Genomic DNA, 6413 nt, shown 5'->3' with positions numbered 1-6413 from the left:
ATTAGTTCTTTAAATGTTTGGTAGAATTCATCAGTGAAGTTGTCGAGTTTAGAGCTTTTCTTTTTAGAGAGATTTTTCTTCATTAAATTCGATCATTTTATTGTTTGTGTTTCTTCATTTTTTCTATTTTTTAAATATTGTCTTGATAAGTTTTGTATTTTTAGAAATTTGTACATTTTATCTTGGTTATCCAATTTATTTTGGGACAATTGTTTATAGTACTGTCTTAAAATATTTTTTTATTTCTAGCTAAGGACTAGACTAATTAAACTAAAATAGTCTAGCTATAATTTTCTCAATTTTATTAAACTTTCAAGGAACAAATTTGGTTTCAGTGATTCTCTCTATTGTTTTTCTATCTCTTCACTAATCTTTACTATTCTTTTCCTTCTGTTAGCTTTGGGTTTAGATTGTTCTTTTTTTTTTTTTTTTTTTTCTAGCCCCTTAAGTTGTCCAATTAGGTTGTTGATTTAAGATTTTTCTAGTTTATTAAAATAAGCTTTTATAGCTATCAATTTCCCACTTAGCATGCATCCTATAATTTTGGTATGTTGTATTTTTGTTTTCATTCCTTTTTATGTATTTTCTAAATTCCTTTTTATTTCTTTGATATACTAGTTGTTTAGGAGTGTATTTTTTCATTTCTATAAATTTGTATATTTTCCAGTTTCACTTCTGCTATTGGTTTCTAACTTTATTCTGTTGTGGTCAGAAAAGATACTTTGTGTGATATCTCTCTTTTTAAATTTATTGAGACTTAATTTGTGACCAAATATATGTTCTATTGTAGAAAATGTCCCATGTGCAGTTAAAATAAAGTGTATGTTGTTCTTTTGGAGTAGGGTGTTCTGTATATATTCATTAGACATAGTTGGTTCAATGTGTTGTTTAAGTCCTCATTTCTTTAAGTATCTTCTGTCTGGGTATTTTATCCACTCTTGAGTGGAGACTTGGAGTCTCCAACTATCATTGTAAAACTCTCTTTTCTCTTTCATTCCATGATTTTTTTTTTTTTTTTTTTTTTTGCCCATATATCTTGATGATCTGTCCTTCAGTATGTAAACTTCTATAAATGTTTTATCTTCTTCCTGTATTGAACCCTGTGTAATGTCCTTCTTTTTCTCTTGTAAACTTTTTTGATATAAAGTCCATTTTGTTTTTAATATAGCCATTTCTGATTTCTTTTGGTTACTATTTGCATGCAATAATCTTTTTCTAACTTTTCACATTCAATCGGTGTGTTTCTTTGGATTTAAAGTAGTTTCTTTTCTTTTTTTTTTTTTCTTTTTTTCTTTTTAAGTGAGTTTCTTAGACACAGTATATCTCTCTTCTTATCCATGGTGCCAATCTCTGTCTTTTAATTGGAGGGTTAAATTGATTTTCATGGGAGTAATTACAGATAAGGAGGGACTTCTGTTATTTCACTACTTGTTTTTATAGGCTTTACTCCTTTTTTGCTTCTCATTCCCTGCATTATTTTCTTCTTTTACGTTTAGCTGACTTTTTTGAATTGAAATGTTTAATATTTTCCTCCTTTTTCTTTGTGCATGTACTACAGCTATATATTTATGGTTACTATGGGAATTACATTTGACATTCTAAAGTTATAACACTCTAATTTGAATTTATACAGCTTAACCTCAATAATATAAAACTCTGCTTCTTTACTGTTTCATTGCCAACACATTCAGTTGTTTGGTATTCTTATGAAATACACTTTGGTTTATGTGTATTGATATAGCATGTACAAAGTTTTCTGATATCTCATCCTCCTTCCTCAACTACCATCAGCAATACTGATATAAGAATTTCTGCTTTAGTGCATCTGTCTTTACTCAGGGAGCCTTAGACCAACTTAACTTAGTGCAGTCTTCTTTGAGGGCTCATTCTACAGGTTCAGATTGGAGGTAAATACCTCATGTATACATGTAATATGGGTTAAAAGGGTGGGGTATGCAAACCTGAACTATAGTTTTGCCAAGAATATTTTAATCTACCATCTAAATTTTAGGTATTTTCCTCCCTTCTGCTTATGAAACCTGAGGATTTCCAGAATTTCTGCATTGTTTTCTACTACAAGACATCTTTTTGCTTATAAAGTGAGATGTGATCCCTTCTATTCTAATTCTCCAGTATTATGCTGATATATCTCACTTTGCCTCAATGTTTTTCTGAATGTATATCTCCTTGAATATAGTTAATGTGACTTAAATAGTTTTGAGAAGGGAGAATAATCATTTATGTGATCTCATTCTTAAGTTAGTTACTGACTCATTTTGGTTAATTAGGAAATAATGTTATTCTGAAATTGTTCTGGAAACACAAATTGGTTACATTACATGGCAGTCTAGATTCAGCTCATCTTATGGTTCAATAATGTTCTTAAATAATATGATTGACATTTTCCCCTAAAATGGACAGAGTGTTATTCATAACACTAATATTACTCATTCGCACAGACAAATCATTTATATTTACTTTAATGATATTTATTGTCTTGTGGTTATTTCATAATGGAGAAAGTTGATTTAGGTTGGAAAGCTTAGAAAATAAATTGAAACTGATATGATTAACACGTAAATATATTCAAAATATGCACTGTAATTTCTAATTTTAGGAATATTTAAACTACAAAGGAACATAGTAAATGAGATCACCAAGGAAGCGATGGCAAAGAGACAAAAGTAGAAGAAAAAGTATCAAACATTGTTAAATCCCAATAATCATGGACTATGTATTAGAAACTGTAAGTGTAGTTAGAAAATAGGAATAAAAATAAGGTCGGAATGTTCATTGTTACTTATTTTTTTTGTGTGCCACACAGGTAAAATTGCTTTGAAACAGGTAATTCAATTCTAAATTTATGTTGTAAATCAATTTTTGAAGTACAGTAAATTTATGAAACAAAATCTAGTAAATTTGGTAATAACATAAAATTATAAATCAATATTATTAGAAAATTTATATATATGTATATGTATGACATGTATATATTCTCCTACTACATACTGAGTTCAGTACAAATAACAGATCATGGAAAAAGAAATATATAGATAATTGTACCCGTGTTCTGCCACTACTAGCTGTGGCACCTTTGGCAAGTAAATGTGTTACTAGTGTAATGCCTATGTGACATAGTTATTAATAAATTTTTATCCCATTGCGGCTCTCCTCATCTTTAAGAAACAAGATGCTTGCAGTAAAATGTTTCCATTATAATCAGACCACCTGAGGCTGGTTAGAACCAAGATAGCCAACCAAAGGATTTCAAGAAACCCCCAGACTTCATTCTAATCTCATATCCAAGCTAAAGAACACTCCCACCAGTACCATGAAAATGACAATTGCCATGACTATGACTGGAAAAGCTATAAAAGGACAAAAAGGAAAGAGGTACTCTAGTTGTGAGAAGTTTACCACGCATTTCTGGAAAATACATGAATATTCCTCCCCTGACATTTAATGTACAGCCGTTCATTAGAAAAATTGCGTGTCTTAACCTGTTCACCCATCACTAGTCGAGAAGTTGATTTGTGAGCCATGCTACTGCGTCTCCATTCTTTGGCCACTGAATAAAGCTTTCTCTGCTTGGTGCTCCCTTTTGGTTTCATGTATTAGCGCTGTGGCACCCAACAGAAGAACAGCCCATCCTTTGGGCCTACTAAGTTTATCAGTAACAAATTCACTAAAATAAGGCTCAGTTTCCTAATATCTAAAATAGAGAACACACTATACCTACTCCTAAGGGATGTTTCTAATTAAATTCAAAAATGCAAATAAAACATTTAACATAAACTCTACACATTATGAATCTTCAATGAATGTTAATTTTTTTTACTCTTCATAATACTGACAACTTGTGACGTTTCATTTTTCCACTGATTGTTACTATTTTTATACTATTGTATAGATAAATAAGATGACATTTAATGTAAGTTTTATATCCAACATAACATGTAGTTATGAACAACATAATACATAGTTAGATTTGCATATATCATAGCAAATCTAAAAAACAAATTGTATTTGATTCCAAAGTTTAGCTAGTGAGCCATAAAGATAATATTTTATTGATAGTATCTAAAGTATTCCATCTATATTATCTTGGAACACTGGTCATGAATACATGAAAGGAGTATAAATTAAACACACAGTTAACAAGCTATTGTTGTAAAAGAGGCGTTTATCTGAGTTCGGTGAGATAAGCAAGCATGAAAATAACAAAGGATTTTTCCTTAACCTACATTCTAAAAGAATATCAATATCACAAAGTATACTATAGGTAGTTTCCTATTTTTGGTGGGAAAGGTTATCTGTGTCAATATTCCTGCTGAATATACTACACAATGATAAATAAAATGAATTTTAGTCATGTATTTTATATTGCGGAGCATCAATTGTCAAGTCATAATACTGAAGCATGAATCCAGACATGCAGACATCATGGGAACTACTCTTGTCTTGAGAATATTTCTTTTTCTCAAACATTAAAAACTCATTTTGGTAAATTTCCAGGACAAGAAAAATATCAAAGCTCAGGTTACATTCAAGGTGATGAATAAAAAAGAACAACTTTCCCCTCAAAAGTATAAAATCAAATGTCAGCAACTTTAGGGCAAAGGAAACTGATGCAGAATAATAACCCAGTTCAAATCCACTAAGTAAGCCAGAAAATTTCAAGTCTTAGACTTGACTTCAAGTGGTCGCTAATTGGCAGAGGCACCAGATACCACACAAGAGACAAATGCAAATCCTCTTTTAATAGAAATAATCTTGTTCTATTCTTCAAAGTGTTCCTATAAATATATTATTTTTCAAAAGTTATATTTAGCACACAGCCAAAGGCAACAAGCATTGGAGGAAACTACACTCCATAACCAAGAACCAGTCAAGACAAATAGCAAAGGCGCACTCAAAGGGACATTAGTAGTTATAATTATCAGACAGAGATTGATATTAGGTATGTTAAATATATTTAAAGAAGTAAAAAACAGACTTGATTACATCTATAAATAATATAAAGCTATAAAAAGTGACAAAGCAGATTTACAAATGAACCAAGTAGTTATTCTAGAACAGAATATGTATAACATTAAAAAATATATATATAAACAAAATTAATGAGTTTAAGAGCAGAAATGATAGAGAATGATAGTGATCTGAACGATATCATAAAAAATTCTTGAAAATGCACTGAGAGAGAGAAAAAGATTGAAACTACATAAGATATCTAAAATTTGGCATAAAAATGAGATCTATGATGAAGAAATACTAAATTTAATAGGATAATTTTTGTTTCTTGTTTTTTGAGATGGAGTCTCACTCTGTCACACAGACTTGAGTGCAGTGGTGAGGTTTCGGCTCACTGCAACCTCTGCCTCCCAGGTTCAGACAATTCTCCTGCCTCAGCTTCGGAAGTAGTTGATATTACAGGTGCATAACACCACATCTGGCTTGTGTGTGTGTGTGTGTGTGTGTGTGTGTGTGTGGTTTTAATAGATATGGGGTTTCACCGTGTTAGTCAGGTTGGTCTCAAACTCCTGACCGTAAGTGACCTGCCCACCTCAGTGTCCCAAAGTGCTGGGTTTTTGTTGTTGTTGTTGTTGTTGTTATATTTTGTTGTTTGTTTTTACAGATCTAGATGAGGAAACTTCAGATTCGAACTCTGATAAAGCTGCATTAGGAATTTACAGGAAGGGTACATTTAAAAAAAATTGTGAAATAGAATCCACTACACATGAATGTGAGTGGTGATAAAGAAGGACAGATTGAGCATCACTTTAAGATTTCCAGCTTAAAAGATTGGATGGGCTCCAAGGGAGGGGAAGTGTTCATTTTTTCTTTATACTGTTGAGTGCCTGAATGGAGATTTTGAACATTAAGAAAATATGAGTCTGGAATGAAATGCAGATTTGAGCACTTCTTGTATAGATTTTTGTTGAAGTTATGGGAGCAATTCAAATGATTAAGAAGAAAAGGATAACATCAAACAATTAATAGTTAACAGTTGTGAAAATGACTGAAAAGGAAAATCAGAGAGTTAAGGGGAGAGCCAAGAACATGCTGTCTCAAAATTCAAAGGACGGAACAATTTAAAAAGGAACAAATGAGTAAGTATAAAATATTTCATTTCTGGGAAGGTAAGAAAAAAATACATTGAAACTGGTCTGTATTTTAAAGGAATTATAGAAGAGTTATAGAGTTCTATTGAAGACATTGAGTATAAGCAATGTCTGTAAAGGAACAGAAAGAGGCACAAGGCAAAATGAATAGAGTTTGAACGCGCACATACACACAAACAAAAGAAGATTAAAGGGAAAATATAAAAACAGGGTGCTCCTGAATATTCCAGTAACATTTACTTTTCCTTACATATCATAGGCATGATTAAAACATCTCTGATGGGTTTTTTC

The sequence above is a fragment of the Macaca thibetana genome, chromosome 6 (genome assembly GCF_024542745.1).
Source record: "Macaca thibetana thibetana isolate TM-01 chromosome 6, ASM2454274v1, whole genome shotgun sequence".
In the NCBI taxonomy this organism is placed as follows: Eukaryota; Metazoa; Chordata; class Mammalia; order Primates; family Cercopithecidae; genus Macaca; species Macaca thibetana.
This window is presented reverse-complemented; position numbering follows the sequence as displayed.